The sequence below is a fragment of the Cryptomeria japonica genome, chromosome 11 (assembly GCF_030272615.1).
Source record: "Cryptomeria japonica chromosome 11, Sugi_1.0, whole genome shotgun sequence".
In the NCBI taxonomy this organism is placed as follows: domain Eukaryota; kingdom Viridiplantae; phylum Streptophyta; class Pinopsida; order Cupressales; family Cupressaceae; genus Cryptomeria; species Cryptomeria japonica.
Genome location: NC_081415.1, coordinates 141,245,118 through 141,258,164, shown reverse-complemented (window position 1 = coordinate 141,258,164; position 13,047 = coordinate 141,245,118).

Sequence of the window (13,047 nt, the reverse complement as noted above, 5' to 3'; positions counted from 1 at the left end):
AAAAACTTTTGGATTAAGTTAAAAGTAGGTTTTGAAGGGACCCATAACCCTTTACAAATGGTCCAAACCAAGATAAGACATGAAAACCATTACAGACAAGACAAATTGGGTATGTGCAAGATCATGGTGTGCCAAAAACAGGCCCTTAAGTGGCATTGAAATTTCAGAAAAATCAAAAGTTATGCAACTTGACATGAAAATTTGAATAAGTTGGTGAACATTATTTTTAAAATATGTAAGAAGAGAATATATAGAAAATTGAATTTAGTTTCTAAGGTACTAGTTGTTTTTTGGAAAAAAAAAATCCTACTTGATGAAAATTTCAAATTTCAATGCAATGGTACTAAAATTTTAGGAAAAAAATAAGAATTAGATGTATGTCTGACCACCCTAATCATAATCAAATCTTAATATTTTTTTTATAATTTTATAATATAAGTATTAGACTCATGTCTAGACGTGGACACATATTTTTTTTTAATTTTTATGAATTAAATAATTATTTATGATTTTTTTACTACAGCTTTTCAGAAATTCAAAAACTCCTACGTCTAACCACCTTAACTTGGTCAAAAACCTTATGAATTTTTTTTTTAAAAAATTTTTCCCTATAGGAGACAAAGCATAGGATGTGATACATGTTTCAGTTTCAAAAAGTGTTATATCGTTTGAAAGTAATGAGTGTTTTTCAATCAGTATATCAATCAGGACAATTGTTAGAATTCAATTAGAAAATAAATAATAATTATTTACTAAAGTCGAAATAAGACAAGCCTTATATTGTTGGAAAGCTGGGAATGTCCTTAAAAAAACTCTTTTCGTTTTATCAAATTTTGGCTACAAAAAAAGTCGTCAGCCACCAGTGTAAAGTCTGGAAAAACCAAGGAATACTGAAAAACACATTTTTTTCAGTTGACTTTCTAGGCTTGTAACTTCCAAGCCTAATACCAAAGAATTCCCGAGCCGAAATTTGAAATTTGAAAATTTGAGTACAAAAAATTTGCAGTCCCCAAAGAATTTCCCTTTGCCACCATTTTTGAAGTAAACTGCCACATGGCAGAAGTCCAATATCCAATTAAATCGGATATCAGATTTTATTAGTCATATTTTAAAGAGGGAGAGAAAGGAGAGGGGAGAGAGAGAGAGAGAGAGGAGAGAAGAGGAGGAGAGGGACGGAGAGAGAGAGAGAGAGAGAGAGAGAGCGAGAGAGAGAGAGAGAGAGAGAGAGAGGAGAGAGAGAGAGAGAGAGAGAGAGGTGGGGGAGAGAGGGAGAGGGAGAGAGAGAGAGAGAGGGAGAGATAGAGGAGGAGAGGGAGAGAGGGAGAGAGAGAGGAGGGAGAGAGGTAGAGGGAGGAGAGGGAGAGAGAGAGAGAGAGAGAGAGAGAGAGAGAAGGAAGGAGAGAGAAGAGAGAAGGAAGGAGAGAGAGAGAGAGAAGGAAGGAGAGAGAGAGAGAGAGGGGAGAGAGGGAGAGGGAGTGGAGAGAGAGAGAGAGAGAGGAGAGGGAGAGAGGGAGAGAGAGAGGGAGGGAGAGAGGTAGAGGGAGGAGAGGGAGAGAGGGAGGGAGAGAGAGAGAGAGAGGAGAGAGAAGGAAAGGAGAGAGAGAGAGAAGGAGGAGAGGAGAGAGAGAGAGAGAGAGAAGGAAGGAGAGAGAGAGAGAGAGAGAGAGGAGAGAGAGATGAGAGAGAGAGAAAGAGAGAGAGAGAGACCATATGACCCCTAATGACACAATTTGGTGTCTTAAGGGGACCTATGGTTTTGTTAGGGGTCATATGATGTCTTGGGACACCATAGGGACCCCTTGAGACACCAAATCATTGTCATTAGGGGTCATATTGTGTCTTACAACCCATAACTATGACCCCTTATGATAGTTATGTGATATGGTGTCCCATGAACCCTTATGACCTCTCAGGACACCATACGACCCCTAATGACACCATATTGGGTTGCTTTGGGTCATATTATGTCGTATGGGGTCATATTGTGGTCTATGACCCCTTAGGACACCATATGACCCCTAACAACATGATTGGTGTGTAAGGGGTCCTATGGTGTCGTTAGGGATCACATGGTGTCTGCAGGGGTTATATGGTGTCTTGGGACACCATAGGGACTCCTTACGACACAATATGACCCCTTAGGACACAATATGACCCAAAAGAAACCCAATATGGTGTCATTAGGGGTCATATGGTGTCCTAAGAGGTCATAAGGGTTCATGGGACACCATATGACCCTTGTGACCTCTTAGGACACCATATGATCCCTAATGACACCATATTGGGGTCATTTTTGGTCATATTGTGTCGTTAGGGTCATATTGTTTCTTAAGGGGTCCTATGGTGTCCCAAGACACCATATGACCCCTATGGACACCGTTATGACCCCTAACGACACCATAGGGACCCCTTAAGACACCAAATCATGTCGTTAGGGGTCATATTGTGTCTTACGGGGTTGTAGGACATAATATGACCCTTAACGACATGATTTCATGTCTTAAGGGGTCCTATGGTGTCGTTTGGGGTCATATGGTGTCCATAGGGGTCATATGGTGTCCCATGAACCCTTATGACCTCTTAGGACACCATATGACCCCTAATGACACCATATTGGGTTGCTTTGGGTCATATTGTGTCATTAGGTTTCATATTGTGTCTTAAGGGGTCCTATTGTGTCCCAGGACACCATATGACCCCTATGGACACCATATGACCCCTAACGACATCATAGGAACCCTTAACACACCAAATCATATCGTTAGGTGTCATATTGTGTCTTACGGGGTCATAGGACACAATATGATGACTTAACGACATGATTTGGTGTCTTAAGGGGTCCTCTGGTGTCGTTATGGGTCATATGGTGTCCATAGGGGTCATATTGTGTCCCATGAACCCTTATGACCTCTTAGGTCACCATATGACCCCTAATGACACCATATTGGGTTGCTTTGGGTCATATTGTGTCGTTAGGGGTCATATTTTGTCTTAAGGGGTCCTATGGTGTCCGAAGACACCATATGACCCCTATGGACACCATATGACCCATAATGACACCATAGGACCCCTTAAGAAACCAAATCATATTGTTAGGGATCATATTGTGTCTTACGGTGTTGTAGGACACAATATGACCCCTAACGACATGATTTGGTGTCTTAAGGGGTCCTATGGTGTCGTTAGGGGTCATATGGTGTCCATAGGGGTCATATGGTGTCCCATGGACCCTTATGACCTCTTAAGACACCATATGACCCCTAATGACACCATATTGGGTCGCTTTGGGTCATATTGTGTCGTTAGGGGTCATATTGTGTCTTAAGGGGTCCTATGGTATCCCAAGACACCATAAGACCCCTATGGACACCATATGACCCCTAACGACACCATAGGACCCCTTAAGACACCAAATCATATTGTTAGGGATCATATTGTGTCTTACGGGGTCGTAGGACACAATATGACCCCTAATGACATGATTTGGTGTCTTAAGGGGTCCTATGGTGTCGTTAGGGGTCATATGGTGTCCATAGGGGTCATATGGTGTCCCATGAACCCTTATGACCTCTTAGGACACTAGATGACCCCTAATGACACCATATTGGGTCGCTTTGGATCATATTGTGTTGTTAGGGGTCATATTGTGTCTTAAGGGGTCCTATGATGTTCCAAGACACCATATGACCCCTAATGATACCATAGGACCCCTTAAGACACCAAATCATGTTGTTAGGGGTCATATTGTGTCTTATAGGGTCATAGGACACAATATGACCCCTAACGACATGATTTGATGTTTTAAGGGGTCTGATGGTGTCATTAGGGGTCATATGGTGTCCATAGGTGTCATATGGTGTCCCCAATATCTCTCCTTCTCTCTCTCTCTCTCTCTCTCTCTCTCTCTCTCTCTCTCTGTCCCTCTCCTCCTCTCTCTCTCTCTCTCTCTCTCTCTCTCTCTCTCTCTCTCCCTCTCCTTCTATCCCTCTCTTTGAAATATGACCAATAATTGGAATTTTTTTTGGGGACCACATATTTTTGTACTAAAATCTGATATCGAATTTTAGTACTAAAAACGAAGAAAAAAAGGGTTTGTGGGCCATTCTGTTGATTCCAACTGCCGACAGTCTGGGTCCTATGTTTTCTATCAATGATCATGGGGTTGCAGACAGCTAGAGACAAATTAGTGCTTTTGGGAGATTCTTAAAGTGAAAACTTACATTGTCAATCACGAAGGAGCATATGTGTGGAGGGAAATGGGGAGTAGTAGTCGTCGAAAGTCTTAATGCAAAAGAAAACTTTCAAATGACCAAGTTGAATTGTATAGAGAAAGAGATAGACAATGTCATAGGAGGAGAAGACAAGGTATGTTAAATATTGCTAATGTTACTTCAATTGAAGAGGAAATTGAAATTGAAAATGTGCCACAAGTTATTGAAAATGAAAATGTAGATTTTGAAAGCGAAAATATTGAAAATTTTGAAAATGTTTAAAGTGATAATGAAAATGCTCAACATTTGGAAAATTTTGACATAGGAGGTGAAAATGTGGAAAATTTTAACATTGAAGGTGGAATTGCCTCACCAAGTGAACCATATGTAACACCTAATTACTTTGTAAATGAAGACCCTCTCATGGATGAAAGACAAATTCCAAATCCAAGACCTTCAAGAACCCCAAAATGGTTATTTGAAATCGATGAGAACATTATTGCGAATCTTGAAGGGAAGAGGTCAACAAGAACCGTTCGGTTTTGGGCTACAAAACTTTTCAACCAAAATTTTAGCAATAAGACATTGACCGAGCAATGCCAACTCTTTGTTCAATTGCTAAAGATGATAAAGATGAGACCATTGCTAAACAAATTGAAGATTTGTATGAACAAGAAGATAGAGAGAAATTCTATTATTGCAAAAAATCTATTTGACGCTCTCAATTCTATTGGAAAGAATACCAAAGAAAGAGATAAGAAAGCCGCTCAAAGAGTGATTACAACCTCCTTAGTAAGCCATCAATTGAGGAAGGCTCGTCAAATGAGACAAACTTGTGTTGATTTTAACATAAACTGTAAAATTTTGGATAGAGCACTTTCATGAAGACAAAGACTTAACGATCCACTTCAACAAGATACATGGGCATTTGGTGGGAGGCTTCCATGTGTTGATAGAAAGTTGATTGATAATGTGAAGGAAGAGATTCAACAATTTTGGCACTCTAATTCTAGAGTGTCACCCAATGCAAAGGACGTTTTGAAATTAAGAATTGGCAACCGAGACTACACACCACATCCCAAACATTTCATGGAATCAAGCCAAACAATGTTGTACAAAAAATTTTGTGAATTACATCCAACTTTGCAAATATCACAAAGGGCCTTTGAATCTTTGAAACCATTTTATTGTGTTCCTCTTAAGATTTGCAATACCTGTTGTTGCAAGTACCATGTAGAGTTTTCAATGTACCATGAACTTTTATGTCATTTTTGTTCTACGATGCATACTAATGAGATGTTGCAGGAGTGTGGTGCAATGCTATTTCTGAGATCATCAAGAAACTTGCAAGATCTATTTTTATGTCCTAGAGATGATGGCTGCTATTTCTATAGAAATGATTGTTTGAATGAGAAGTGCTTAGAATGCAGTGGGTTGTCAAAGTTTGTTTCATGTTTTCATGAGGGCAGCGAACATGAGTTTGGAAATAATTATGTTGAGAAAAAAAGATACGAGACAGTGAAATATACTTTGAAGAGTGGAGGTGAAGGTTCTAGATGCGAATTAGTCTCAAGAGAAGTGAGTATTGCTGATTTTATTTTGGATTTTAAGGAAAATCTTTTCTACAAGTATGCAAGGCACACCCATAGGTCTTAGTGGTTGGATCAACAGTTCAGGATGTGTAAGAACTCTTTCCCGATTGGTACTATTGTATCGATGGTTGATTTTGCAGAGAACTATACATTGCAACCATAGAATGAGGTACAGTCTCAGTACTACAATTCAGTCCAGATTGCTATTTTTGTTCACATTACATATAGACATGCTCTTGATAGTACAAAAGAGGATAGGAAGATAATCAGGGAGTATCATTTTTATATGAGCGATGATAGATCACACTCCTTCGAGTATGTGCAACATTCTTTCGAGAATCTTTTTGAGTTCTTGCATGAGAAAGATATTACAATTGATCGACATATAATATGGTCAGATAACTGTATGGGTCAATTCAAGAATGCGCGTATGTTTTATTGGTTGAGTAGAATGCATGTGGAGAGGTGTATACCTCATATTTGGTGTTTTTTTTAGGCGGGGCATGGGAAGGGAGAGCATGATGGAGAAGGTGCATGTTTGAAGAGAGCTCTAGTTAAGGAGCAATTGAGGATTTTAGGTACAAATTTCTCTAATGCACGTTCTATTGTTGATTGGTGTAGTTCAACATTGTCACATGGAGGTACTCTTGATTCAGCAGTGAGCAGATTCTTTTGGTTGGTTGAGGAGGGAATAGTGGGAGATAGACTAGATTATCAAACAATTAAAGATTCTTCAAAGATGCATTCATTCCTCAGCTCAGATGCAAGTACATGGACCATTTGGACATGAGCATTGGCTTATTTTTATCAGAGTTGTCTTCAGTGTGATTGGGATCAGTGCGAGTCAAGTGAGTGGGTTGATATGTGGGTTCCCCACTATCTAACTCCTTTATCTCAAACAATATCCTTGTCAAATGATGACATGGAAAGTTCAATTGAGTATGATCATCTATTAGATCTTGTACAACCAGGACATGTTTTTGTAGTTGTTGCACCACAAGGGAATGAAGAGAGATCAGAATATTGGTTGGCACGATGTGTACAGGCAAACTGAAAGCTAACACAACTAGTGACAGATGATGATGGGTTCACATATCCTATAGGTTTAGTTGTTGTTGTGGGAACTTGGCTGTGAACATACATGATTAGAAAGAATGGCATACCTGCATTTGAAGACTGTGAGAGACACAAAACCATTATAATGTATTCACACCTTATTATAGCTACAAATGTCAAGTTGTTGAAGCATCAAGCAAAACTAAAGACCAAAGAGCTATGGACAGTGACTACTGCTGATCATGAAGCAATATTGGATACTCTTAAACAAAGAGATGACCCTTCAGGTACACTTGAGTAGTAGGTCTTTAGTGGTGCCTTATTTTTTTATCATGCATTTCATTTCAAACAATGATCATTAAACCTTAATGTTCAAGTTTGTTATGTGTATATTAAGGATGTGTTCAAATTGCAGGTCTATTGATGAATTTTTTTTTGGCAACACGGTTTTTGCATGCACATAGCGAGTACACTCGATATAATTGGAGGGGATGTATTTTTGCAACATGACTTATTATCATGCATTTGATGAGCTTTACAATTTTTCTTATTAGAGAACACTATTTGATAATTTTTTGTGATATAATTATCGCATAACCTTTATGCTCATGAAGATAGTTTTTGATGATATACAATAGTATCACATTACGATTTTTGCATCAACATAGTGGGTTCTGTGGATATAATTCAAAGGGATGTATTTTATGGTATATAATCCCACCTTTTCATTTATTATCATGCATTTCAGTTGAAGTGATTATCATAAATCCATTATGTTCATCCATGCATTTTATGTGTAGAGTAACAATTCTTAAAAATACAGGTTCATGCTAGATCATTCGTCATTGATGAGACCCTCTCTTGGTGATGGTACATATTCATTTGTGCATTAATGAGATTAAATTGTGGGTCTTGTTGTATTTATTATCATGAAGATGATTCAAATGCATGTGGCCAAGACACATCTGCAGTGGATCAAATTGTCATGATAGATGATCTATTGAATCAAACATTTGACATTGATAGTTAGGTAAATAGGTTAATGTTGGGCCTTCAACATCAACACCTACTAGTCAAAGTGGTCATAGAACTTTCACTCAGGTAACCTTGTCTATTTCTATTCATTAATGGTTTATAAAATAAAGTCAGTTAGATTTTGGCAATTGAATAACATTGTTTCATTTTCAAATGCTGACATCAGATGCACCTAATATTCTCTCCACAATGGAGCATGGTGTTCTCTAGTAGTAGCATCTTTGATGCTTTTGACAGTAGTATGAGTCAGATTAGTAAATTTCTAATTTGATGCTTCCCACAGGGCTTTGCAACTTCAGATTGTGAGTGTGCCCCTGTTACAAATGAATTGTACTTTAATCGACATAGATGGTCTATGATGGCTTTTTTGTAAGACTATATGGTTTTATTACATATATTGTACTTTAATCAACATATAACAATATCCAAGTGATGGTTGGCATGAGCTTGAATATGGTAAGTTGTATGCATCTTGAAGTTGAATATGATATGTTGTATACATCCTGAAGTTGAACTTTGATTAGACTTTGTCAGCATTTGATGAATCATCAATGTCATTTTATTATTAATCTTGTGAGTGTGAGGTGTAGGAATAAATATCAATTACTTTGTAGAGACCTATCTCATGGCACCATAGGTTCAAACAGATCATTCACAAGTGCCACAGATTCCGAGTTAGGGCCCATCAAAGTTTGACAATTTTGAGCACTTAGGGCGCTCAAGGGACGACGCCAGTAGGGTATGACCCCAAGCGTTGGATCGAGTGGGGGGGAAAAGCAGGAGCATGGGTAGGGTAATAATGCCTAACTGGAAATGTCGAAGCTGATGGTTCGTCATCGTGACAAGAAGAATGAGAAATTGGCCACACGACAACATTCCATTGAGTGAGATTGATGATTTTTTTACCAACTGAAAAATTGCTGCCCTAATTAAACCATAGGGCAACTTAAAAAACTGAGATAGGCTTTTGTAGGGACCTCTCTCATGGCACTGTAGGTTCAAACAGATCATTTGTAGGTGCCACAGATTCTGAGTTAGGGCCCGTCAAAGTTTGACAATTTTGAGCACTTCGGGCACTCGAGGGACGACGCCGGTAGGGTATGAACCCGAGCGTTCGATCGAGTGGGGGGGTAAAATAGGAGAATGCGTAGGGTAATAATGCCTATCTAGACATGTCGGAGCTAACGGTTCATCATCATGACGAGCAGAACAAGAAATCGACCATGCGACAACATTCCATTGAGTGAGCCTGATGATTTTTTCGCCAACCGAAAAAATTGCTGCCCTAATAAAACCGTAGGGCAACTTGAAAAACTAAGATAGGCTTTTGTAGGGACCTCTCTCATGGCACCGTAGGCTCAAATGGATCATTCACAAGTGCCACAGATTTCGATTTAGGGCCCGTCAAAGTTTGACAATTTTGAGGACTTAGGGCGCTCAAGGGATGACATCGGTAGGGTATGACCCCAAGCGTTCGATCGAGTGGGGGGGGAAAAAAGGAGCATGTGTAGGGTAATAATGCCTATCTGGACATGTCGAAGCTAACGGTTCATCATCGTGATTAGCAGAATGAGAAATCAGCCACGTGACAACATTCCATTGAGTGAGACTGATAATTTTTTCGCCTACCGAAAAATTGCTCCCCTAATAAAATCACAGTGCAACTTGAAAAACTGAGATAGGCTTTTGTAGGGACCACTCTCGTGGCCCCATAGGTTCAAATGGATCATTTGTAGGTGCCATGAATTCCAAGTTAGGGCTCGTCAAAGTTTGACAATTTTGAGCACTTAGGGCGCTCAAGGGACGACACCGGTAGGGTATGACCCTGAGCGTTCGATCAAGTGGGGGGGAAAAATAGGAGCATGTGTAGGGTAATTATGCCTAATTAGACTTGTCGGAGCTGACGGTTCATCATCACGATGAGTTGAATGAGAAATCAACCATGCAACAACATTCCATTGAGTGAGACTGATGATTTTTTTGCCAATCGAAAAATTGCTGCCCTAATAAAAACCATAGGGCAGATTGAAATACTAAGATAGGCTTTTGTAGGGACCCATCTCATGGCCTTGTAGGTTTAAATGGATCATTTTCAAGTGCCATAGATTCTGAGTTAGGGCCCATCAAATTTTGACAATTTTGAGCACTTAGGGCGCTCAAGGGATGATGTCGGTAGGGTATGACCTCGAGCATTCAATTGAGTGGGGGGGAAAAACAAGAGCATGCGTAGGGTAATTATGCCTAACTAGACATGTCAGAGCTGACGGTTTGTCATCGCGGTGAGCTGAACAAGAAATTGGTCACGCGACAACATTCCATTGAGTGAGACTGATGATTTTTTCGCCAACTGAAAAATTGCTGCCCTAATAAAACCATAGCGAAACTTGAAAAATTGAGATAGGCTTTTGTAGGGACCCATCTTGTGGCCTCGTAGGTTCAAACTCCTAGTTTGCAGGTGCCATAGATTCTGAGTTAGGGCCCGTACGTGTTTGACAATTTTGAGCACTTAGGGCGCTCAAGGGACGACTCCGGTAGGGCATGACCCCGAGCGTTCCATCAAGTAGGGGGGAAAAATAGGAGCATGCATAGGTTATTGTTCATTAAATGAATTGTATTGTTCATTGAATGAATTTTATTGTATTGTTGATTAAATGAATTGTATTGTTCATTAAATAAATTGTATTGTATTGTTCATTAAATTGCCATTATTAACCATTGTTAATTATTGGAATGAAGATTAAATATTTCCATGATAACACCACACACAGATGAGAAACAATTTATATGATCAAATATCAACTTCTGTATATATAAAAAATGTCGAATGATTACAAATGTATGTCCATACACAAATATGGCATAAACACCAACTGAAACAAAATGTATGTCTAAATACGTGAATGTATGTCCATATACAAAATATACATGCCAACTAGACATGTAAGCATCCCAAAACTATCTATAACATCCTAAGCTGCTGATGGATCATCAAAATTGATCATCTTTGCCACACTGCTTGGCTCTAAAGGATCCTGCACAAGAAAAACAAACCACGATTAATATTAGTTATATTATATAATTCACATTCAAAAAGTTAACATAAAAATGAACTATTTAATTGAACTATTCATGTTTACCTCATCTTCACGTTTCCTCTTCAGCTTTGTAGGACTCTTGATGTATGTCTTTGGTAGAGGAGGTATGTTTTGAATATTTTGATACACAACCTACATATGTTCAGAAACATGAGATTGATACAAGTTAGCATATAATTGTCACTGATAATAACAAATTATATCTACTAATCAAATAATAAAATAAACACACATCTACTCGAGGCATCTCTTCTTCTTCTTCTTCAGGTATACTGGGTGTAGTCATCAAGGATGTGAAGCCAAGAGTTCTCTGTATATATACACAACAAGTATATGAAACTATCAATCTATGTCTAGACATGTATAATCACTATAAGTTATTTAAACTATCCATTCAATCATATTTGCATTCAATTACCTTTCCCTTGTCTCCAATTGCACTACTAGATCCTAGATCACACTGCACCGCACTCATGCTACTTGTGCCCTACAAGAGTAAAATAAGATATACATGCAAGTTACTACATAATCTAATTAATACAAATATAAATGATGAGCATGTATGTACAATAAAATACAAACGACTAGGTGTAATAATATATGTACCATCAAGCTATCGAGGCCAAATGAAATGGCTGACAAGGTGCCCTCCTGAATCTGTCTCAACTCATCATCTGTCATCAACTATTAAATAGACCATGTAAATAAAAATTAGTACTTAATATTATCTAATTTATAAATATTTAATTAAAATATAACATGAACTGTGAAAACACAAATCTTACCAATACATCATCCATGTATGATGACAGTGCCTCCTCGCCTCTAGCATGTGAGGACTCCCCAAGGTATCCTCCAGTCTGTGTAATAACATCTGGTGCATCATGCATCTCATGCACCTTGTAATCTGCACTGTCCACAACAGGATCAACGAGCTATCCAACTGAACCCAAGCATACGTGCCCACACATGACACAACTATGGGGCATGCATATGTGTGGAGTCGAGGATGACATGTTAGCACCACCTGATGCACCACTACCATCAAAAGTAGGCTGAGCTACTAATGTAGCCTGAGAAACCAAAAGGCTACTCAAAGAGTGAATAGCTAATATGGTTCGTGAAGCCGCCTCACAAATGATATTAGGATGCCGAACTGGAGGTGGGGGATCAATAGGAGGAGGGGGCACATATGGGCCCTAGACTACTCTAATTGCTCTAGGTCTATTTTGGGGCATACCTAAACCTACACCCTGGAAAGGTTGGATGTCAAAGTAGTTCACATGTTTGTGTAAAACAAACTCAACATACAATTTTTTTATGAAATAAAAGGGGATATCGAGATTGTTGTTGGGTGGTTTGTCGAAAACTATCCACCAACGATCCCAAAATTTTTTCACAATCCCATCATTTGTGCACCATTTGATAAAAAAAATTTTTTTTGGGGATCTATAGGCTGACCAGTACGGGGATTGACAAACAGTGAGGCGATTTTGGCTTTGGATATCTCAAGATCCTTGATATCCTTATACGACAAGCCATCTGCATATTTTTCCTTCATAGAATCTCGCCACAAAAGGGTGGCATCATGCTCCTCAGTCATGGTTTCCATACTTTTTACAATCGATGTGAGAGGATCAAACAATGGGTTTAGACGAGGGATCCTACGATATACTTCTGCAATCCCCCTCAATTCATTCAAATTTTGTGCAATAAAATCTTAAATTGAAAGGGGGGTTTGGTAAATGAGGGTTTGGTTGTTGCAGTTGTGGTTGGTCAGTGTTTTCATTGTTATCCACCATTTTTAACATAATTGAATGTAAACAATTAAATTTAGTTAACAAATTTAAACAATTAGGTATTTGATTTTTAAAAAACCTAGTTTTCATGAAAAAAAACCATATTTTCAATGAAAAATCAAATAAACATTCACAAAAAATACAAAAAATCAATGAAAATGATTCAAAACAACAAAATTCTTACCTCTAAATCTATTTTTTAGCAATTTTTTGTCAAAAAACCGGATATCAGATGGAGTGGATATTGGATTTTGACAAA